The 25,139-nt window shown below is 46.8% G+C and overlaps 1 protein-coding gene across 1 annotated transcript in view; it reads right to left on the reverse strand.

Annotated features, from left to right (window-relative positions):
* The window catches only part of daam2 (dishevelled associated activator of morphogenesis 2), a 274,185-nt gene extending 271,286 nt beyond the window's left edge, over positions 1–2,899 (reverse strand). The window contains exon 1 of the mRNA XM_033020571.1: positions 2,657–2,899. The gene's annotated coding sequence lies outside the window, so the exon portion shown is untranslated. The remainder of the gene's footprint in view (positions 1–2,656) is intronic.
* Between the last annotated feature and the right edge of the window lie 22,240 nt (positions 2,900–25,139).

The raw sequence follows: 25,139 nt of genomic DNA on the forward strand, positions 1-25,139 counted from the left end.
CCCCCCCCCTCACGGGTTTACCCACAGCTCTATCACATTGTGACATTTCAGATGGATTTTAAATAGACCACCCCACTCCCCTCTGCTCCTATCACTTAATGACCTGATGATAGGACAGGTTTGGAGGGTCTGGCAGCATCTCTGGAGGGGAAAGGACAGACTACATCCAGAGGAGAGAAATGAAGGTCCCATCTCCTAAACCAAAGGGTTCCCGACCTGGGGTAAATTTACACCCAGGGGTTAAATTTGCTGATTGTGGATTTGTACACATTTTTTCTCATTGACTGACTGTGTTTGGTTCTGGTATACCGGTATCTGTTCATCATTAGCTGTTCATAAATAAGTGAAACAACATTGTTATGTGCTATGAAAGTTGCCAGGGGTAAACGGGACGAAGAGGTTGGGAACCCCTGCTCCGCTTGTCCATCCCCCACCTTCTCCCGCTGTGTTCTTTCAGATGCTTCGTGTTCCCCTTCTTTAAGAGGTCAGATGTTGGTATCATTGGGACATTCGCTGTGGTGACGGGGGGGGGGGGGGGGGGGGGGGGGGGGGGGGGAGTCGAGGGGAAAGGACACAAAGTGCTGGAGTACAACTCAGCGGGCCAGGCAGCATCTCTGGAGGACACGGACAAGTGATGTTTTGAGATCCATCCTTCGGACTCTGGCCCGTCACCCCTCCATGTCCCCCACAGACGCTGCATGGCCCGCTGTGTTACTCCAGCACGCTGTGTCTACGGTTCGCTGTTTCTATTCGGGAACGGAGGGGAGTCAATGTGGGCCGAGAAAATGCCAGTCAAGTCAAATGGGTGAAGGGAAAAGCACACCAGCGTCAGACCAAAGGCGAGAGGTCACTAACTGGGCTGGTGATATGATACCTGCTATAAAGTACGTACAATGAATCGTTTAACGCGAGGTCAATGGTACCGTAGCTAGACACAAAATGCTGGAGTAACTCAGCGGGACAGGCAGCATCTCTGGAGAGAAGGAACGGGCCACGTTTCGGGTCGAGACCCTACTTCAGACTGCGAGTCAGGGGGAGAGGGAGACACAGAGATATGGCAGGGCAAGGTGTGAAAACGAGAGACCCAAGCAAAGGATGGGATTATATGTCTGAAGAAGGGTCCCGACCCCCTAACATCAGCTCTCCGTGTTCTCCACAGATGCTGCCTGACCCGCTGAGTTACTCCAGCACTTTGTTCAAAAGGGAACTGCAGATGCTGGAATATCGAAGAGTTACTCCAGCACTGTGTTGTTCTATTGCAACCAGAAACGTCCTCAAATTAATAGCACGCCCTGACGCCGAATCTACAAAAAGGAGTATTGTAGAGGAGAAAAATAGCATTGTTTTAAACTATAGTGTATATATATATAGTATATATATAATATATACTATATATATACTACATATATATATAGTATATATATACTATATATATACTATATAGACATATATATATACTGTATAGATATAGATCTATCTATCTATCTATCTATCTATCTATCTATCTATCTATCTATCTATCTATCTATCTATCTATCTATCTATCTATCTATCTATCTATCTATCTATACACATGTGTAGGAAAGAACTGCAGATGCTGGTTTAAATCGAAGGTAGACACAAAATGTTGGAGTAACTCAGCGGGACAGGCAGCATCTCTGGAGAGAAGGAGTGGGATATATATATATATATATATATATAAATATATTTATATTAAAGGTTGTGAACGCTGCGGGAATTGGAACAGAAATCGGTGTTAAATTTCCATCCCATAATCTGTCCATGGGAACAATTGGTTAATAATCCATGGTTGAAGTTGCAACGACTCAAAACAGTAATTGGTAAAACGTTACACTTCGAGTTACATACACTTGGCGGTGCGCGATAACGGGAGCAGGCAGACTTGAAGGGGTTACAGCCAAGTGATCGTGTCCAACTCCCCCCCAACAGAAATCCGTCTACAGTTTGGACCAGGCTCCCTGTTTAATATTTTTCTTGCATCTGCTCCTCGCAAGCGCACGACACAAGCCCAGCCGTAAACACGAAACTAAAAACTCCACTTCCAAACGCCTGGTCATGCCTGCCATCCCCGACAACCTCATCTTGCAGTCGCTGCCGCCTCTTCCAACATATTTTGATCTTAATTGGTGACCAAGAGGGTCGATTTGAAAAAAAATAACACGTCCGCGGTCACCTCTCCGCTCTCAAAGGCAGCGGGGAGATGATATTGAAATACAAAAAGATTCGAGTGTGTAATTCAAACAAGGGACGTTCACTTTATCTGTGGTGTGTGTTTATTTGGGCAAAGGAGATACAGTATTCAAGCAAATGTTTTCTTTTTTCAAATAGCAAAACCTGCACCAATTCCTCTGCCAATGTGCAAATTATTTCTCAGTTCAGGATCCAGACACGGGATTCGTGAGTAAAAAACAACACACATTTATAGAAATCATGACACATTTCATTGCATTTTCAAGTTACCATTCAAAGCAAATCGAGTCCCTTTACAGCAGGGACAACGTGTATACTCTTCCCCGGCAAGCAGGAGTTAACAGTAAATCACAAATGAAACTAAATAAGCAACAGACCCCTCTGACAGAGAGCGAGAGAGAGAGAGAGAGAGAGAGAGAGAGAGAATCAGTTCAGTTGTACTCACACTCAAAGCATTTCTATTGACTGCTTGCCGCTATATCTTCCTTCAGTGGAACAAGCCGCCCAGATTTCCAAAGGAAGATTTTTTTTTGTTTTTCAGTTGGAGTTCTATTATGTAGATTTTTTGTTGGCAAATAGATCCCTGGAGTTCTGTCAGAGATAGCGAGCGGTTTAGTTGTAAAACTTCCACTTTAGGAGCTGCAGACTCGCAGAGCGCTGTTCGCAGCGCCTCCTTGCACTCACAGTCAAACCCGCTCCTCGCTTGTTTTAACCCTGCCCCAGACACGCTGTGACGCCCCTCCCTTCCACAGCCAAACGCGGCTCAAGATACTGAGAGGGGGATGAGAAGCGACCGACTGCCTATGGGATGGGAGTTTTTTCGTCTCCAAGAGACGAGACGAGGCATGTTGGGAGATGTAGTCTTACATTGCAGGGATCAAGTTAGGTTTAGTGTAGGAAGGACCTGCAATGTAAGACTACATTGGTTTAAACCGAAGATAGACACAAAAAGCTGGAGTAACTCAGTGGGACAGGCAGCATCTCTGGAGAGTAGGAATGGGTGACATCTCGGGTCAGGACCCTCCTTCAGACCTGAAGAAAGGGTCTCGACCCGAAATGTCACTCATCCCTTCTCTCCAGAGATGCTGCCTGTCCCACTGTGATACTCCAGCTCTTTGTGTCTAAGTTACGTATAGTTGATGGAGACAGGTGCAAAGTGCTGGAGTAACTCAGCGGGTCAGGCAGCATCTCTGGAGAAAAGGAATGGGCAGCTTACTGCCCAGTGGTATGAATATTCTCAAATTTCAATTTACCCCGACATTCCCTCTCTCTCTATCCCACACCGGCCAACATGTCCCAGATACACTATTCCCACCTACCCATATTTGGTCCATATCCCTCCAAACCTGTCCTATCCATGTACCTGTCCAACTTTTTTTTAAACGTTGAGATAGTCCCAGCCTCAACTACCTCCTCTGGCATCTTGTTCTATACACCCTATATACACCTTGTTCTATACACTCTATAACTTGTGTGAAAAAGTTACTCCTCAGGTTCCTGTTAAATCTTTTTCATTCACCTTAAACCTATGTCCTTTTGTCCTTGTTTCACCTACTCTGGGCAAGAGACTGTGCATCTACCCCATCTATTCCTCTCATGATTTTATACACCTCAATAAGATCACCCCTCATCCTCCTGCGCTCCAAGGAATAGAGTCCCAGCCTGCTCAACCTCTCCCTGTAGCTTAGAGCCTCTCGCCCTGGCAATATCCTCATAAATCATCTCTGTACCCTTTCCAGCTTGACAACATCTTTCCTATAACATGGTTTCCCATAACTGAATATAATACTTTAAAAGCAGCCTCATCAACGTCTCATACAACTGCAACATGGCCTCAGTCTACACTACGATAGAGAGGGGAGGAGTTGTACAGTTTGCTAGCCACAGGGAAGAAGATCTCCTGTGGCGTTCTGTGCTGCATCTTGGTGGAACCAGTCTGTTGCTGAAGGTGCTCCTCAGGTTGACCAGTGTGTCATGGAGGGGGTGAGCTGTATTGTCCAGGATGCTCCACAGTTTGAGGAGCATCCTCCCCTCCAAGACCAACCTCCCGTGAATCCAACTCCAACTCCGCCCCCAGGACGGAGCCGGCCTTCCTGATGAGTTTGTTGATCCTGTTGGCGTCCGCACCCTTCGCCCTGCTGCCCCAGCACACGGCAGCAAAGAAGATAGCACTGGCCACCATTGATTGGTAGAATATTGAGGGAGTGGAGCCTTCTAAAAAAGTACAGTCCCAGAGAAAAAGTCAAATGTTCCCAACGGGGCATTTTCAAGAATCGGAATTGTACCCTAAGCCATGGAAGGGCCTTTCAGAAGTCATATATATATATTTTAAAAATATAGAACATAGATCAGTGCAGCACATGAACAGGCCCTTTGGCCCTCAGTGTCTGTGCCAGACATGAGTCCAAGTTAAACTCATCTCTGCCTGCACATCATCCATGCCCCTCCATTCCTTGTCCATTGTCTATTGTCTATTGCATATCCGTGCCTGTCTAAAAGCCTCTTAAACGCCACTCTTGTATCTGCCTCCACCACCACCCCTGGCAGTGTGTTCCAGACCGTAGCCCCCCCTCGGTCATGACTGACCATGGGTGATGATGCATCCTAGTTGTTGGCTGCTTGCTCCAAACCTCGGCTGGAGCAGCGTCGCTTGTGACTGAAGAGACCCATGCGGGAGTGACAGTCTCTGTGGCAAAGGTCACGTTTGTGTGTGTGGCCTCTGGTCTGTTGAAGTTGCCGGGCTCCTTTCCGCGCGCCCGTTTACCTGCCGCTGCGTTCAACTGTTTCCCTTCCCCCGTTTTGAGATGTTGGTTCAAGGTTCATAGCAAAAGGATTTGAGTATAAGAGCAGGGAGGTTCTACTGCAGTTGTACAGGGTCTTGGTGAGACCACACCTGGAGTATTGCGTACAGTTTTGGTCTCCTAATCTGAGGAAAGACATTCTTGCCATAGAGGGAGTACAGAGAAGGTTCACCAGACTGATTCCTGGGATGGCAGGACTTTCATATGAAGAAAGACTGGATAGACTCGGCTTGTACTCGCTAGAATTTAGAAGATTGAGGGGGGATCTTATAGAAACTTACAAAATTCTTAAGGGTTGGACAGGCTAGATGCAGGAAGATTGTTCCCGATGTTGGGGAAGTCCAGAACAATGGGTCACAGTTTAAGGATAAGGGGTTATTCTTTTAGGACCGAGATGAGAAAAAAAAATTTACGCAGAGAGTGGTGAATCTCTGGAATTTTACTTCGGAGTCACGTGAGTGACTACGTGAAGAACCCGCCAGGACGCATGCGTGTCATATCGCTTCACGCATTGCGAAATGACAGGCGGGGTGGATCGTTCCCCCCGCAGCGGTAAGTTTAAAACCAAGACCTGCAGGTGAGTGAATTACTCTGCGGTCGTTGTTTTTTTCCCGCACTGTTTCACAGGAAGGGGAAACTATGGACAAACCAAAGAAGTCTACAAGGGCTGCATCTAAGCTGGCTGGGGAGGACCGCGGAGTTGCGGGCAGCCAGCAGCAGCTGACGGCACCAGAATCACCGGTAGTGGGATCAGCTGTGCCCGACTTGGCCCCCGCGCCGGCCAGATCAACACCACGGCCGGGCGGGAAAGCAAAACGGAAGACTAACAGAGACGTTGACTCAGACGAGTCCGGCTTTGAGGAAATGCCGCGGGCGGCCAGCGACCGTGATCGCTGGAGACGAATGGAGCGGCTTATGGAGCAGATGCTCCACCGTGACAGACTCCGGGAGATGGAGGCTAGTCACCGTGGGTCATATAAAACACCCATGGCAGCACCTTACCCAGGGCTGCACAGTGCATCTCCCTCGACAGAGGGGAGTACTGGGAGCCAATTCTGGGCTGGCTCTGACGAGGGGTTTGCTGAACAGACAACCAGTGTGCAGGGGGTGCAAGAACAAGGAAACCTCCTGGAAATGGTGTCCAAGTTTGTACAACCAGAACAGAATGGACAACAATTAGAACTAAAACTAGCATCCAGCATTGACTTCCTATCATTCAAACAACTACAGGAACAGGCTGTAATGGACACCACTGCCAAATATCTGGCACCGGCAAATTGTGTATCCCTCAATGTTCCCGTGGTGAACAGTTGTATCTGGAAACACATTGGAGCGGGACTCAGAAGCCAGGATGTAAAGCTTCAGAAAATCCTAAAATTGTTGACAGCGGGGATCACAGCATTTGCTCGCTCAGTGGATGGGAAAGAGATGTCAGAACAACAGCAAGACGCACTGGCATTATTCTGCAATACGCAGTATGAGATCAATAGTCTCAGGAAGAACGCCATCCGCCCAGCCTTAAACCCAAAGTTTGCAGGGCTGTGCAAACCTGGAGATACTAAGCCACCAATACTACTATTTGGGGGCAACCTGTCAAAACAGGTAAAAGAGCTAGATGAGGAGGCTAAAACCCTGGGGCTCATAAAGGCGGCAACAGGAAGGACCTCCTACACACAAAGACAGCACCCTTATGCACCCACCAGCAGAGCAAGACATACAGAAGCTGGTGAAAGCTCAAAGGCCGGGCATACAGGACAGCGGTATTTTTTAGGCCATGGCCCAGACCGGCCTTCGTGGAAGATGCGCAAACCCCAAACCCAGACTCCGGCGCCTCAACCTCTACGGCGACTGCACAGGAAGAAATAAACCTTCCACTGGTAACCATGGAGGTAGGTGGGTCTGGTTCCTTCCAAAAAACAGAAAGTGTAAATAATACACAAATTGGTGGTAGATTACATTTTTTTTGGGAGGCATGGAATGCAATAACTACTGACACTTATATCCTAAATAGTATTCAGGGATATACAATTGAATTTGTGCACAAAAACTATCCCCCAGTTCAGCATGTACCGAACCGAACGTTCGTGTTTTCACGACAAGAAAAACTGGAAGCGCATGCTGAACTGGTGAGACTTTATACTAAGGGGGTTATTGAAAAACCCAACACGATTCTCTGGAATTCGTGTCAAATATCTTTACAAAAAACAAAAAAGATGGTGGTTGCCGCATCATCATAGATTTGACCAAATTGAATACATTTGTGCAGTATATTCATTTCAAAATGGAAACCTTTGTTACTGCCAAACAATTAATTTCCAAAGGCTACTTCATGGCTTGCATCAATTTAAAAGATGCTTACTATTCGGTGCCTATACGAACGGATCACAGACGTTATTTAAAATTTAACTGGATGGGGCAGCTCTGGCAGTATAGAGCTCTACCGAATGGATTAACATCCGCCCCCAGACTATTTACCAAAATCTTGAAACCAGCCCTAGCGTTTCTTCGGAAACAAAAACATATGGTCATGGCTTACCTAGATGACATATTAATTGTGGGCAAAACTTTGGAATTAGCCAAACTAGCTGTATCAGCCACCAAACAATTGTTTGAGAAACTGGGGTTTATCATCCATCCAGTTAAATCTAAGCTAACGCCTTCCACCACTATGGATTACTTGGGGTTCACAATTGACTCAGTTCACATGTCGGTGACTTTACCAAAGGACAAGGCTACAGTCTTAACTGAGGCCTGCAACAACCTCATTGACATCAGTGAACCATCTATTAGATTGGTAGCAAGGGTAATTGGCAAAATTGTGGCTGCTTTTTCAGCCACACAGTTTGGACCTTTGTATTACCAAAATTTACAAAGGGCAAAGGTACAAGCACTCAAAATCAATACTGGTCATTTCGATAGGCCAATGAAGCTACCAATCAAAGCAATTACGGAATTACAATGGTGGAGGGATAACATTCGGCATTGTTCCAGCCCTATCATTGTCAGCAACCCTTCAGTAGTGCTACAAACTGATGCCAGTGCTCATGGTTGGGGTGCTACTAATTCCATCTCCAGCTGTGGAGGTAGATGGAATGTACAGGAGGCATCATTACTTCAGACACTTGGCATAAACTACTTGGAAATGTTGGGTGCGTTCTATGGTCTAAAATCATACTGTTCAGGAATGCATCACCAGCATGTTAGACTACAGATTGATAACACCACCGTGGTGGCATATATTAACTATATGGGTGGAATCAAATCGGTATCATGTGATAATCTGGCTAACACAATTTGGCAATGGTGTATTCAGAAAAATATTTGGATATCAGCTAGTTACCTACCAGTTAACCTCAATTCAGTGGCAGACACCAGGTCACGCAAATTCAATGACAACATCGAATGGATGTTGGACCACAAAGTGTTTGCTGATATTGTAGCATGGTACGGAACACCAGATATCGATCTATTTGCATCTCGGCTTAATCACCAGTTGCCAAACTATGTTTCTTGGGAACCAGACCCTGGGGCATCAGCGATGGATGCCTTTTCGCTGCATTGGGGGAAATTGTTTTTCTATGCATTCCCTCTTTTCTGCCTCATCAGTCGGGTATTACGCAAAATACAACAAGACTCAGCGTCTGGTATTTTGGTAGTGCCCGATTGGCCTACTCAACCATGGTTCCCCGTGATTCTCGATATGGTTTTAGAACCATGCATCACCGTTCCGAAACGACCAGACTTGTTGGTTCATCCCGTAACGGGGGAAAGCCATCCATGCCATAATAGGACAAATTTATTGATTTGTAGAATCTAAAGAAACCACTTCTGGACCTGGGACTGACGGACCGAACATTGAACATAATCTCAGCGGCTCACAGGCAGTCCACCAAGAAACAATATCTGGTCTACATCAGGAAGTGGGAAATATATTGTTTTAGAAACAACATCGCTTACAGTACGACGAACATAACTTCTGTTCTGGAATTCCTGGCAGGTCTCCATTATGATGAGGGGCTCAGTTATAGTGCCATTAACTGCGCCAGAAGTGCCCTTTCAGCATATCTGTGGCAAGGATCAGAGCGTCATTCTGTCGGGACTCACCCCCTGGTAACCAAACTTATGAGGGGAATTTTTAATATTAATCCCCCAAGGACAAGGTACTCCCATATATGGGATGTGAGTGTTGTCCTCACGTTACTGAGGAATTGGTCTCCAGCAACAGCTCTGTCCCTGCAAAGACTAACACACAAAATAGTCATGCTGATGGCTTTGGTCTCAGCACAAAGAGTTCAGTCATTGCATAAATTAAGGCTGGATAATATGACCTCTTCAACGAGAAATATAACTTTTTACATCCACGATCGTCAGGCCTCAGAATAGAATTTAGAGCATACCCAATAGATGATCGTCTATGCATTATGAGACATTTATTATTATACATAGAGAACACCAAACAGCTCAGAGGCAATGAGATGGCATTACTGATCAGCCACAAACAGTCCCATAATAGGGTATCAGTTCAAACAATTTCCAGATGGCTGAAACAGGTTTTAACAACCGCTAGGGTGTTTACTAACATATTCAAATCTCATTCCACCAGGGCTGCAGCTACATCGGCAGCAATGGAATTGAACGTACCTATGGACCAAATCCTGGGGACAGCAGGATGGTCAAAGGAAAAAAACGTTTCAACAATTCTACAATAAACCAGTGGTTAAACCTGTGACATTTGCAGAATCAATTTTAAGTTCTGTATCATGATTTACCCCATAAGACAGGGGCTATAATTTTGTTGTTAATAAATTCATCATGGTTTTTCAATGTCAGATTCATGTTTGAATATGTTAACGCGCTGAGTATAAAAACAGCGCGGGGCTTGCTTCTACAGAGGCCCGGGGAGCCGTTGGTGCGAGGAGGAGTTACCTGGAGCTGTGAGTATAAAAACAGTGCGGGGCTTGCTTCTACAGAGGCCCAGGGAGCCGTTGGTGTGAGGAGGAGTTACCTGGAGCTGTGAGTATATAAACAGCGCGGGGCTTGCTTCTACAGAGGCCCGGGGAGCCGTTGGTGCGAGGAGGAGTTACCTGGAGCTGTGAGTATAAAAACAGTGCGGAGCTTGCTTCTACAGAGGCCCGGGGAACCGTTGGTGCGAGGAGGAGTTACCTGGAGCTGTGAGTATAAAAACAGCGCGGGGCTTGCTTCTACAGAGGCCCGAGGAGCCGTTGGTGCGAGGAGGAGTTACCTGGAGCTGTGAGTTACCCAAATCTGCAACGTTCCATCTCACTTCCAGAGAAGGAGTCTGGTGGAAACCTCTGATTGGTGGAAGAGGACCAGAGGAAGCAGCTGATTGGGTGCAACCCCGGGTTTACATTTCTGCTTTCAGGTTAAGGATTCTGGGAGTTAAGGATTCTGGGATTAAGGATTCTGGAAGTTAAGGCCCAGGAGCCGTTACATAGGGAGGAGCGACCTCCGTGCGGTGAGTTTAAAAAACCCATCGCGGGGCTTGTTTCAACAGAGGCCCAGGAGCCGTTACGGAGGGAGGAGCCAAAATCTGCAACGTTCCATTCGCAGATCACACTTCAAATTAAGGGGGCTGGTGGAAACCGTTGTTTGGTCGAACGGACTAGAGGAAGCAGCTGATTGGCTTGTATCCCGGGTAAGGCTTTGTATTGTATTCAGGATAAGGGGGAGAATGAGGGCCAGGGCAGTTTACTGTTCTGGATGTCAGATGTGGGAGGTCATGGAGTTTGAGTGCCCTCCAGACGTCCACATCTGCGTCAGGTGCGTCGAGATGGGGCTCCTAAGGGACCGTGTTAGGAACCTGGAGCAGCAACTCGATGACCTCTGTCTGCTCAGGGAGAGCGAGGAGGTCATAGAAAGGAGTTACAGGGAGGTGGTCACTCCAAGACCACGGGAGACAGAAAACTGGGTCACAGTTAGGAAGGGCAACGGGCAGAGGCAGGGACTGGTGAGTACCCCGGTGGCTGTACACCTTGAAAATAAGTACTCATGTTTGAGTAAGGGTGGGGTAGACAGCCTACCTGGGGGCAGCCTCTGGCACAAAGACCGGTCCTGTTGCTCAGAAGGGTAAGGAAAAGAAGAGGAGGGCAATTGTAATAGGGGACTCTATAGTTAGGGGGTCGGATAGGCGATTCTGTGGACGCAGACAGGAGACCCGGATGGTAGTTTGCCTCCCTGGTGCCAGGGTCAGGGATGTGTCTGAACGTGTCCAAGATATCCTGAAATGGGAGGGAGAGGAACCTGATGTTGTGGTACATATAGGTACCAATGACATAGGTAAAAAAAGAGAAGTGGTCCTGAAAGAAGAATTTAGGGAGTGAGGTAGAGAGTTAAGGAGAAGGACTGGAAAGGTAACAATCTCAGGATTACTGCCTGTGCCACGCGACAGTGAGAGTAGGAATGGAGCGAGGTGGAGGATAAATGAGTGGATGAGGGACTGGTGCAGTGGGTATGGATTCAAGTTTCTGGATCATTGGGACCTCTTTTGGGGAAGGTGCGACCTGTACAGAAATGATGGGTTGCACTTGAACCCGAGGGGGACCAATATCCTGGCGGGGAGATTTGCAAAGGCTACTGGGGAGACTTTAAACTAGTATGGTAGGGGGGAGGGACTCCAATTGGTAAAGCTAGCAGTCAGTGTGTGAAGCAGGGGGCAGAGAATGGTAGCACTCTGACCCAAAATGTAGGGGAGAGAGAAGCAAAAGACAATAAACAGAGAATAAGAGAGGGTGGGTTTCTTAAATGTGTATATTTTAATGCTAGGAGCATTGTAAGAAAGGTGGATGATCTTAGAGCCTGGATTGACACCTGGAAGTATGATGTTGTGGCGATCAGTGAAACATGGTTGCAGGAGGGCTGTGATTGGAAACTAAATATTCCAGGATTTTGTTGCTTCAGGTGTGATAGAATTGGAGGGGCAAGAGGTGGAGGTGTTGCATTGCTTATCAGGGAAGTTATTACAGCAGAGCTTTGGCAGGATAGATTAGAGGGCTCGTCTAGGGAGGCTATTTGGGTGGAACTGAGAAATGGGAAAGGGGTAGCAACACTTATAGGGGTGTATTATAGACCGCCAAATGGGGAGCGAGAATTGGAAGAGCAAATATGTAAGGAGATTGCAGATATTAGTAGTAAGCACAAGGTAGTGATTGTGGGAGATTTCAATTTTCCACACATAGACTGGGAAACACATTCTGTAAATGGGCTGGATGGGTTGGAGTTTGTAAAATGTGTGCAGGATAGTTTTTTGCAGCAATACATAGCAGTACCTACTAGAGAAGGGGCGGTGCTGGACCTCCTGTTAGGAAATGAGACGGGTCAGGTGGCAGAGGTATGCGTTGGGGAACAGTTCGGGACCAGTGATCACAATACCATTAGTTTCAATATAATTATGGAGAGGGTCAGAACTGGACCTAGGGTTGAGATTTTTGATTGGAGAAAGGCTAACTTTGAGGAGATGCGAAAGGATTTAAAAGGAGTAAATTGGGACAGTTTGTTTTATGGGAAAGATGTGGAAGTGAAATGGAGGACATTTAAAGGTGAAATTTTAAGAGTACAGAATCTTTATGTCCCTGTTCGGTTGAAAGGAAATAGTAAAAATTGGAAAGAGCCATGGTTTTCAAGGGAAATTGGACACTTGGTTCGGAAAAAGAGAGAGATCTACAATAATTATAGGCAGCATGGAATAAATGAGGTGCTTGAGGAGTGTAAAGAATGTAAAAAGAATCTTAAGAAATAAATTAGAAAAGCTAAAAGAAGATATGAGGTTGCTTTGGCAAGTAAGGTGAAAGTAAATCCAAAGGGTTTCTACAGATATATTAATAGCAAAAGGATAACGAGGGATAAAATTGGTCCATTAGAGAGTCATAGTGGACAGCTATCTGCAGAGCCAAAAGAGATGGGGGAGATATTGAACAATTTCTTTTCTTCGGTATTCACCAAGGAGAAGGATATTGAATTATGTGAGGTAAGGGAAACAAATAGAGTAGCTATGGAAACTATAATAATAATAATAATGGATGGGATTTATATAGCGCCTTTCTAATACTCAAGGCGCTTTACATCGCATTATTCATTCATTCCTCAGTCACACTCGGTGGTGGTAAGCTACTTCTGTAGCCACAGCTGCCCTGGGGCAGACTGACGGAAGCGTGGCTGCCAATCTGCGCCTACGGCCCCTCCGACCACCACCAATCACTCACACACATTCACACACATTCACACACAGGCAAAGGTGGGTGAAGTGTCTTGCCCAAGGACACAACGACAGTATGCACTCCAAGCGGGATTCGAACCGGCTACCTTCCGGTTGCCAGCCGAACACTTAGCCCATTGTGCCATCTGTCGTCCCGATGACAGATTCAAAGAAGAGGAAGTACTGACACTTTTGAGAAATATTAAAGTGGATAAGTCTCCAGGTCCGGACAGGATATTCCCTAGGACATTGAGGGAAGTTAGTGTAGAAATAGCAGGGGCTATGACAGAAATATTTCAAATGTCATTAGAAAAGGGAATAGTACCGGAGGATTGGCGTACTGCGCATGTTGTTCCATTGTTTAAAAAGGGGTCTAAGAGTAAACCTAGCAATTATAGACCTATTAGTTTGACGTCAGTGGTGGGCAAATTAATGGAAAGGATACTTAGAGATAATATATATAAGCATCTGGATAAACAGGGTCTGATTAGGAACAGTCAACATGGATTTGTGCCTGGAAGGTCATGTTTGACTAATCTTCTTTAATTTTTTGAAGAGGTTACTTGGGAAATTGATGAGGGTAAAGCAGTGGATGTTTTATATATGGACTTCAGTAAGGCCTTTGACAAGGCTCCTCATGGAAGGTTGGTTAAGAAGGTTCAATGGTTGGGTATTAATGGTGGAGTAGCAAGATGGATTCAACAGTGGCTGAATGGGAGATGCCAGAGAGTAATGGTGGATGGTTGTTTGTCAGGTTGGAGGCCAGTGACTAGTGGGGTGCCACAGGGATCTGTGTTGGGCCCACTGTTGTTTGTCATGTACATCAATGATCTGGATGATGGTGTGGTAAATTGGATTAGTAAGTATGCAGATGATACTAAGATAGGTGGGGTTGTGGATAATGAAGTAGATTTTCAAAGTCTACAGAGAGATTTATGCCAGTTGGAAGAGTGGGCTGAAAGATGGCAGATGGAGTTTAATGCTGATAAGTGTGAGGTGCTACATCTTGGCAGGACAAATCAAAATAGGACGTACATGGTAAATGGTAGGGAATTGAAGAATGCAGGTGAACAGAGGGATCTGGGAATAACTGTGCACAGTTCCCTGAAAGTGGAATCTCATGTAGATAGGGTGGTAAAGAAAGCTTTTGGTGTGCTGGCCTTTATAAATCAGAGCATTGAGTATAGAAGTTGGGATGTAATGTTAAAATTGTACAAGGCATTGGTGAGGCCAATTCTGGAGTATGGTGTACAATTTTGGTCGCCTAATTGTAGGAAGGATGTCAACAAAATAGAGAGAGTACAGAGGAGATTTACTAGAATGTTGCCTGGGTTTCAGCAACTAAGTTACAGAGAAAGGTTGAACAAGTTGGGAAAGGAATGGAGGGTTATGGTCTGAGCGCAGGTATATGGGACTAGGGGAGATTATGTGTTCGGCACGGACTAGAAGGGTCGAGATGGCCTGTTTCCGTGCTGTAATTGTTATATGGTTATATGGTTAAGTTAGGGCTTTATTCTTTGGAGCGCAGAAGGTTAAGGGGGGACTTGATAGAGGTCTTTAAAATGATGAGAGGGATAGACAGAGTTGACGTGGATAAGCTTTTCCCACTGAGAGTAGGGGAGATTCAAACAAGGGGACATGACTTGAGAATTAAGGGACAGAAGTTTAGGGGTAACATGAGGGGGAACTTCTTTACTCAGAGAGTGGTGGCTGTGTGGAATGAGCTTCCAGTGAAGGTGGTGGAGGCAGGTTCGTTTTTATCATTTAAAAATAAATTGGATAGTTATATGGACGGGAAAGGAATGGAGGGTTATGGTCTGAGCGCAGGTATATGGGACTAGGGGAGAATACGTGTTCGGCACGGACTAGAAGGGTCGAGATGGCCTGTTTCCATGCTGTAATTGTTATATGGTTACATGGTTATATAACACAATTTCCTCCCTTAGTCAATTAAGGCAGATGTGAGGCATGGACTCGTTTCCACGGCATGAAATCACAGAGCTTTGAAATCTTCACGTAGTCACTCACGTGACTCCGAAGTAAAATAGTAAGATTAAACGAGAACTTACCAGTTTGAAGTTTTATCTTTATTTTTATGAGGAGTAACGTTGAGGGATTACGTGCCCTCCGCTCCCACCCTCGATCATAAAGTTCAACTGGTATCCTGTTCTCTAATCTTACTATGTTCAGTTCATTACTGTTATCTGTGATTTCACACCGCTGCTTTGAAGAATGACACGCATGCGTCCTGGCGGGTTCTTCACGTAATCCCTCAACGTTACTCCTCATAAAATAACGATCAAACTTCAAACTGGTAAGTTCTCGTTTAATCTTACTATTCTCTGCCACAGAAGGTAGTTGAGGCCAGTTCATTGGCTATATTTAAGAGGGAGTTAGATGTGGGCCTTGTGGCTACAGGGATCAGGGGGTATGGAGAGAAGGCAGGTACAGGATACTGAGTTGGATGATCAGCCATGAACATATTGAATGGCGGTGCAGGCTCAAAGGGCCGAATGGCCTACTCCTGCATTTGTTTTCTATGTTTCTATGTTTCTATGGTACCTCTCCACCTCGTGCGGCCAGCTGCAAGGCTCTCCCAGGACTCCACATCAATGTTCTAGAGACCACTGCTTCTTAAACTGGTGAATGGTTCTCCCAAGGGCAAATTAAATTATTTTAAGAAATGAGTTAATTTATGTTTTTTGCTCATGTGATGTAACAAAATAAATGATATGTAAAATTATACACAAGGGAGAATAAGTCGCAAATTACCAAAAAAACATGAGAAAATTTAGTCGAGGGTGAATTACATTTTGTGATAAAGACTCAATGGTGAATGACACTGAAATAATTTATGAAGCACTGTCTAGACACTCACTGCCCTCTGTGTAAAAAAAATACCTTGCCCCGCACATCTCCTTTAAACTTTGGCCCACTCACTTTAAAGCTATGCCCTCTAGTCTTTGACATTTCCACCCTGGGAAAAAGGATTCTACCCGATCTACGCCTCTCATAACTTGATCTACTCCGATCAGGTCTCCCTGATACTCTATATATATTCCTTTATATACTCCTATCTTTATATACTCCTATCAAGCCTCCGATATCCAGAAAAAAACAATACAAGTATGCCCTACCTCTCCTTATAGCTAATACTACCTAATATATATCTACATTTTTAAAACATATATCTTTTCCTTGGCTGTCCATACAGATTGAGCTTGATTTTCTTCCATTGAGGGTTTTGAGATATTTCAGGTGGCTGTTTAGCTCCTGGGGCCCCAGATGGGGCGGGAAGTGTTTGAAGATGCAGGTGGGTGGGTAGTCTGTAAGGTGACCCTTGCATTTGTCAGCTGATGCTGGATGTCCATGGAATGGCCTTGAAGTCATCCCATATATATAGTAGGAGGGGGACCCACAGCCCCATTTATATCAACGGGTCGATGGTTGAAAGGGTCAAGAGCTTCAAATTCCTGTGCGTGCACATCTCTGAAGATCTTTCCTGGTCCGAGAACACTAATGCAATCATCAAAAAAGCACATCAGCGCCTCTACTTCCTGAGAAGATTACGGAGAGTCGGATTGTCAAGGAAGACTCTCTCTAACTTCTATAGGTGCACAGTCGAGAGCATGCTGACCGGTTGCATCGTGGCTTGGTTCGGCAATTTGAGCGCCCTGGAGAGGAAAAGACTACAAAAAGTAGTAAACACTGCCCAGTCCATCATCGGCTCTGACCTTCCTTCCATCGAGGGGATTTATCGCAGTCGCTGCCTCAAAAAGGCTGGCAGTATCATCAAAGACCCACACCATCCTGGCCACACATTCATCTCCCTGCTACCTTCAGGTAGAAGGTACAGGAGCCTGAAGACTGCAACAACCAGGTTCAGGAATAGCTACTTCCCCACAGCCATCAGGCTATTAAACCTGGCTCAGACAAAACTCTGATTATTAGCAACCACTTTCTGTTATTTGCACTATCAGTTTATTTATTCATGTGTGTATATATTTATATCATGGTATATGGACACATTTATCTGTTTTGTAGTAAATGCCTACTATTTTCTGTGTGCTTAAGCAAAGCAAGAATTTCATTGTCCTATACAGGGACACATTACAATAAACTCACTTGAACTTGAACTTGAACTTGAACCCCTTACTTCTCCGCCTGAGAGCTGTCTCGCCAAGAATTCCCAATTGGATGCTGGACACTAAGTGAAGGAGGCTTTTAGAGTCATATAGGCCCTTCAGCCCAACTTGCCTGAACTGACCAACGTGCCCCATCTACACTAGTCCCACTTTGGACAATATCCCTGTAAAAGATTCCTATCAATTGTCCTCTGAAGTGGCAACACTGTGGCATCGACAGGGAAAAATCTATTGGGACTTTGGGGAAAATGGTGGAGCAGACACGATGGGCCGAATGGCCTAATTCTGCTCCTTTGTTTTGTGAACATGACGCAGGTTAGAATGAGTGGTGAAGAAGACTTTTACCTTCATCGATCGGGGCGCTTGAGTACAAGAGTTAGGACGGCATGTGACGACATATTGGTGGGACTTCACTTGAAGAATTGTGTGCAATTCTGCTCACCGAGCCATAGTAAGGTTTAGGGTTAGGATGAGGTTTATTTTTCTCATGTTTGCCGAGGTACAGTGAAAAGCTTTGTTGTGCATGCTATCCAATCAGATCCGATATACCATACGTCAATAGAATCAAGTACAACAGGTAGAGCAAAGGGGAAGATATAGAGTGCAGAATATAGTTCTCAGCATTGTAGCGCACCAGTTCCACAGACAAAGTCTAATGTCCACAATTTACAGGCAGCACGGTGGCACAGTGGTAGAGTTGCTGCCTTACAGTGCCAGAGACCGGGATTCAATTCAGACTATGGGCGCTGTCTGTACGGGGTTTGTACGTTCTCCCTGTGACCACGTGGGTTTTCTCCGGGTGCTCCGGTTTCCTCCCACATTCCAAAGATGTGCAGATTTGTAGGTTAATTGGTTTTGGTAAAAATTGTAAATTGTCCCTAGTGTGTAGGATAGAACTAGTGTACGAGGTGATCGCTGGTCAGTGCGGACTCGGTGATCTGTTTCCGTATTGTTTCTCTAAATTCTTAAGTGTAAATAGGCATCACAAACCTCGCGGGACTTGGCGTCAGCACTCATCTCTGCAACTGGATGCTCGACTTCCTGACCAACAGACCTCAATCAGTAAGGGATAAGGGACAAACCATCCACTATGAAAATCCTCAACACAGGGACTCTGCAAGGATGTGTTCTCAGCCCCCTTCTTTACTCCTTGTTCACCCATGACTGTGCGACTATCCAATTCAATTTTCAAATTCGCAGACGGCACCATCATTGTGGGCTAGATACCAAATAACGATGAGACGGAGTACAGGAAGGAGATTGAGAACCTCGTGTCCTGGTGTGGAGGCAACAGCCTTTCTCTCAATATCAGCCAGACAAAGGAGATAGTGATGGGCTTCAGGAAGTGAAGCGGTTCACATGTCCCAGTTTGCATTGACGGCACCAAAGTAGATATGGTTGAAAACTTCAAATTCCAAGTCCAGTCAATATCACCAACAATGTCTCCTGGATCACCCATATTGAAGCAACAACCAAGGAAGCACACCGATGCCTCTACTTCCTTGGAAGGCTTAGGAAGTTCGGCATGTCCACTACAACTCTCACCAATTTCTAACAGATTTGTCCGTAGAAAGCAGTTTATCAGCTGGGTTTGGGAACAGCTCCATCCAAGACCACAAGAAACAGCAGCAAATTGTGGACGCAGCCCAGACCATCACACAAACCAACCTCCCTTCCATTGACTCCATCTACCCCTCACGCTGCCTCGGCAAGGCCAGCAGCATCATCAAGGACGAGTCGCACCCTGGACACTCCCTCTTCCCCCCTCTCCCATCGGGCAAAAGGTACAGAAGTGTGAAAACGCACACCTCCATTCAGGGACAGTTTCTTCCCAGCTGTTATCAGGCAACTGAATCATCCTACCACAACCAGGGAGCTGAACTACTATCTACCCCATAGGTGATCCTCGGACTATCTTTGATCAGACTTTGCTGGCTTTACCTTGCACTAAACGTTATTCACGTTATTCAATAGACAATAGACTATAGACAATAGGTGTAGGAGTAGGCCATTCGGCCCTTCGAGCCAGCACCGCCATTCAATGTGATCATGGCTGCTCATCCCCAATCAGTACCCCGTTCCTGCCTTCTCCTCATATCCACTGACTCCGCTATTTTTAAGAGCCCTATCTAGCTCTCTCTTGAAAGCATCCAGAAAACCCGCCTCCACCGCCCTCTGAGGCAGAGAATTCCACAGACACATCCCACATCCCAAAGATGTGTGGGTTTGTTGGTGAATTATCTTCTTGTAAAATTCATTTTATCCTGTATCTGTACACTTTGGAGGGCTCGATTGTAATCATGTATTGTCTTTCCACTGAGTGGTTAGCACGCAACTAAACCTTTTCACTGTACCTCGGTACACATGACAATAAACTAAACTAAACTGAACTTGTGGAGATGAATCAGACAGTCCCCGAGCTTATGGAAGGACCACGGAATGTCGCCTGATAAGATGCAGAAAAGATTTACGAGGATGTCGCCAGAAGGGGAGCACAGTGGCGCAGCGGGTAGATCCATTGCCTCACAGCGCCAGAGGCCCGGGTTCGAACCTGACCTCGGGCACTGTGTGTGTGGAGTTTGCACGTTCTCCCTGTGACCGCGTGGGTTTCCTCCGGGTGCTCCGGTTTTATCCCACATCCCAAAGACGTGTAGGGTTTGTAGAATTGGCTTCTTGTAAAATTACCACTAATCTGTTGGGAATGGATGTGGGATAACATAGAACTAGTGTGAACGGGTGATCGATAGTCGACGTGAACTCAGTAAGCTGAAAGGCTGTATCTATAAACTGAACTGAAGTGGAAGGTTTGAGATATCAGGAGAGGTTGGATAGGAGGCTGTTTTTTCCCCCAGGTTTCAGGAGGCTGAGTGGTGACCTTACAGAGGTGTACAACATTATGAGAGGCATGGATAAGGTGGACTTCTACAGATAGCTAAAATCAAACCATTCCTCCAATTCGACGACCTTGAAAATATGATTCACGCCTTTATCTCCTCCCGCCTTGATTACTGCAACTCCCTATACACTGGCATCAGCCACCAATCATCCCAGTCCCGCCTGCAATTGGTCCAAAACGCCGCAGCGAGACTCCTGACGGGTACCCGTAAAAGGGACCATATCACCCCAATCCTGGTCTCTCCACTGGGTCCCAGTACGGTACAGAATCCATTTCAAGCTCCTCCTTTATGTATACAAAGCCCTTAACGAGCTTGCCCCCACCTACATCAAAAATCTTCTAACCCACCATTCTACCTCCAGGTCCCTCAGGTCGGCCGACTTGGGGCTACTGACTATCCCGCGGTCCAGGTACAAGGTCAGGGGTATAAAACCACCCCCACATCCAGCGACGCCTCCTTCCTTGAGGAGCTTAACCACTTCTATGGCCGCTTCGACAGGGACAATCTAGAGACAGCCATTAAGGCTGTGCTACCTGCCGATCACCAACCCCTCACACTCACCCCCTACGACGTGTACGTGGCACTGAGTAGGACTAATGCACGTAAGGCTGCTGGCCCTGACGGCATCCCCAGGCGCGTCCTCAGGGCCTGTGCTGCGCAGCTGACAGACGTCTGGACTGACATCTTCAACCTGTCACTTGCCCAAGCAGTTGTCCCCACGTGCCTTAAAACCACCTCCATCGTGCCGGTGCCAAAACACTCCATTGCGGCAAGCCTCAACGACTTCTGCCCAGTTGCACTTACTCCCATCATCACCAAGTGCTTCGAGAGGCTGGTCCTGGCATACCTCAAAGGCTGCCTACCCCCCACATTGGATCCCTATCAGTTTGCCTACCGCAAGAATAGGAGTACGGAGGATGCCATCTCAATGGCACTTCACTCTGCCCTCTCCCACCTCGACAACAGAGACACTTACGTAAGAATGCTGTTCATGATTACAGCTCAGCATTCAACACCATTATACCCTCTAAACTGATCACCAAACTCGGTGACCTGGGCATCAACCCCTCCCTCTGCAACTGGATACTGGACTTTCTAACCAACAGACCACAGTCTGTTAGGTTAGACAAGCACACCTCTTCAACCCTCACCCTGAACACCGGCGTTCCACAGGGCTGTGTGCTGAGCCCCCTCCTCTACTCCCTCTTCACCTACGACTGCAAACCTGTACATGGTACTAACACCATCATCAAGTATGCAGATGGTACAATGGTGATTGGCCTCATCAGCAACAACTGATGTCCACCCCCATCTCCTGCTGCTGTTGTTGCTCCCAAAGCTACAGCAGTTCTGAGTCGGCCTATAGGGAGGAGGTCCAGCTCCTAGCAGCATGGTGCGCTGACAACAACCTGGCCCTTAACTCCAAGAAGACCAAGGAGCGCATTGTAGACGTCTAGGGGCGGCAACGCACACCCCCATCCACATCAACGGGACGGAGGTGGAACGTGTTTCCAGCTTCTGGTTCCTGGGGGTCAACATCTCTGCTTGAATCGGGCACGGGGCTTGTTCTCGCGGAGACCCAGGACCGTTGGAGACAGCGGTGGAGGGTCAGAGCGGTGAGGGCTTGAATCGGGCACGGGGCTTGTTCTCGCGGAGACCCAGGACCGTTGGAGACAGCGGTGGAGGGTCAGAGCGGTGAGGGCTTGAATCGGGCACGGGGCTTGTTCTCGCGGAGACCCAGGACCGTTGGAGACAGCGGTGGAGGGTCAGAGCTTACCAAATCCCGTGACGTTCCACACTCCATAGGGAGGGTTTCTGGGGAAGCCGCTGATTGGTGGGAGCAGACTAGAGGAAGCAGCTGATTGGGTGCAACCTCAGGTTAGCATTTCTGCTTTTTGGTTAAAGGTACAGTGATTTAGTAAGGGTACAGTGAGCTAATGGAGGCTAGGGAAGCGGAAAATCAAAATGTGACAGGAGGATCCAGAATGTGTGAAGATAAAGCTCTAGATGTAAAAGGGGCAAAAACGGAAGGAAGGGTAGTAAAAATCATCTGAAAGTGCTTTATCTAAATGCGCTGTACACGGTATTAGTGAGACCACATTTGGAATACTGTGTACAGTTCTGGGGTCCATACTTAAGAAAGGATGTACTAGCCCTGGAGGCGTGCAGCGAAGGTTTACAAGATTAATTCCTGCAATGAGGGGATTGACATATGAGGAAAGGTTAAGTAAGCTGGGACTCTACTCTTTGGAGTTTAGAAGAATGAGAGGCGATCTCATTGAAACGTATAAGATCGTGAGGGGCCTTGATCGGGTGGATGCACCGAGGATGTTCCCAATGATCGGGGAGGCTAGAACTAGGGGACATAGTTGCAGAGTGAGGGGGGGCTCTTTTAAAACTGAGATGAGGAAGAACTTCTTCACCCAGAGGGTGGTTAGTTTGTGGAATTCACTGCCCCAGGGAGCAGTGGAAGCAGAAACGTTAAATTATTTAAGTCAAAAATAGATGGTTTTTTAGCTGCCAAGGGGATAAGGGGCTACGGGGAGAGGGCAGGGATATGGACCTAGGTATGGTTAGTATAGTAGACCTGAGTGATCTCCTGGACAAGTGTCGATCGCCTGGATTGGGGTCGGAGAGGAATTTCCCGGATTTTTTTCCCGAATTGGACCTGGGTTTTTATCCGGTTTTTTGCCTCCCCCAGGAGATCACGCGGTTCTTGGGGTGGAGAGGGGTGATAGCGGTATAGAGGGGAGGGTAGTGTCTTGTGTTCTGTGTCTTGTGTCTACTGTTTGTGGGTAAGTGTGTCTGTTTAGTGTTCAGCCATGAGTGAATGGCGGTGCGGGCTCGACGGACCTGATGGTCTACTCTCGCACCTACTTTCTATGATTCTATGATTCTATGATCTCCGATGACCTCTCTTGGACCCACAATACCACAACTCTGGTCAAGAAGGCTCACCAGCGTCTCTTCTTCCTCAGGAGACTGAAGAAGGTCCATCTGTCTCCTCAGATTCTGGTGAACTTCTACCGCTGCACCATCGAGAGCATCCTTACCAACTGTATCACAGTATGGTATGGCAACTGCTCTGTCTCCGACCGGAAGGCATTGCAGAGGGTGGTGAAAACTGCCCAACGCATCACCGGTTCCTCGCTCCCCTCCATTGAGTCTGTACAAAGCAAGCGTTGTCTGCGGAGGGCGCTCAGCATCGCCAAGGACTGCTCTCACCCCAACCATGGACTGTTTACCCTCCTACCATCCGGGAGGCGCTACAGGTCTCTCTGTTGCCGGACCAGCAGGTCCAGGAACAGCTTCTTCCCTGCGGCTGTCACACTACCGCAGGGAAGAAGCGGTAGTGTCTATAGCACATTTAAAAACAACTCTTGTTGACCAAAGTGCTTTACATCAGTGCAGGTACTAACGTGCTACATACAGTGGTACATAGATCTAACAATACATACATAAATCCTCCGTACTCCTATTCTTGTGGTAGGCAAACTGATAGGGATCCAATGTGATCCCCCTCCCCCCCCCCCGACAATGACAATTAAAGTTACACTGACAATGACAATTAAAGTTGAATCTGAATCTGAATCTGAAGGGGTGAGCGCGCTTTTGCAGTTGCAGCACCTAGACTGTGGAACAGCATCCCTCTTCTCATCACAACTGCCCCCTCCATCAACTCCTTTAAGTCTAGACTTAAAACCTATTTCTACTCACAAGCGTATCGTGAGGTCCTCTGAGGGAGCGCTGTATGTATGTATTTATGTATGTATTGTTAGATCTATGTACCACTGTATGTAGCATATAACCATATAACCATATAACAATTACAGCACGGAAACAGGCCATCTCGACCCCTCTAGTCCGTGCCGAACACATAATCTCCCCTAGTCCCATATACCTGCGCTCAGACCATAACCCTCCATTCCTTTCCCATCCATATAACTATCCAATTTATTTTTAAATGATAAAAACGAACCTGCCTCCACCACCTTCACTGGAAGCTCATTCCACACAGCTACCACTCTCTGAGTAAAGAATAAACGCAAGCCCCGCGCTGTTTTTATACTTACAGCTCCAGGCAACTCCTCCTCTCACCAACGGCTCCCCGGGCCTCTGTAAACGCAAGCCCCGCGCTGTTTTTATACTTACAGCTCCAGGCAACTCCTCCTCTCACCAACGGCTCCCCGGGCCTCTGTAAACGCAAGCCCCGCGCTGTTTTTATACTTACAGCTCCAGGCAACTCCTCCTCTCACCAACGGCTCCCCGGGCCTCTGTAAACGCAAGCCCCGCGCTGGTTTTATACTTACAGCTCCAGGCAACTCCTCCTCTCACCAACGGCTCCCCGGGCCTCTGTAAACGCAAGCCCCGCGCTGTTTTTATACTTACTTTTATACATGTTAGTACCTGCACTGATGTAAAGCACTTTGGTCAACAAGAGTTGTTTTTAAATGTGCTATAGAAATAAAATTGACTTGACTTGACTTGAGATGCGCCGTAGAAAGCATTTCACAGCACGGTTTGGGAACAGCTCCATCCAAGACCGCAAGAAATTGCAGCGAATTGTGGACGCAGCCCAGACTATCACACAAACCAACCTCCCTGCCATTGACTCCATCTACACCTCACGCTGCCTCGGCAAGGCCAGCAGCATCATCAAGGATGAGACGCACCCTGGCCACTCTCCCATCAGGCAAGAGGTACAGAAGTGTGAAAACGCACACCTCCAGATTCAGTGACAGTTTCTATCTAGCTGTTATCAGGCACCGCCTTTCCCCTTACATTTGACCGCCCAAAGTGGAACACCTCATTTTTGCACAGATTAAACTCCATCTGGATTGAAACATAGGGTTGCTTGCCGAATCGTCAAATA

This window comes from Amblyraja radiata, chromosome 5 (assembly GCF_010909765.2).
Source record: "Amblyraja radiata isolate CabotCenter1 chromosome 5, sAmbRad1.1.pri, whole genome shotgun sequence".
NCBI classification, from domain to species: domain Eukaryota; kingdom Metazoa; phylum Chordata; class Chondrichthyes; order Rajiformes; family Rajidae; genus Amblyraja; species Amblyraja radiata.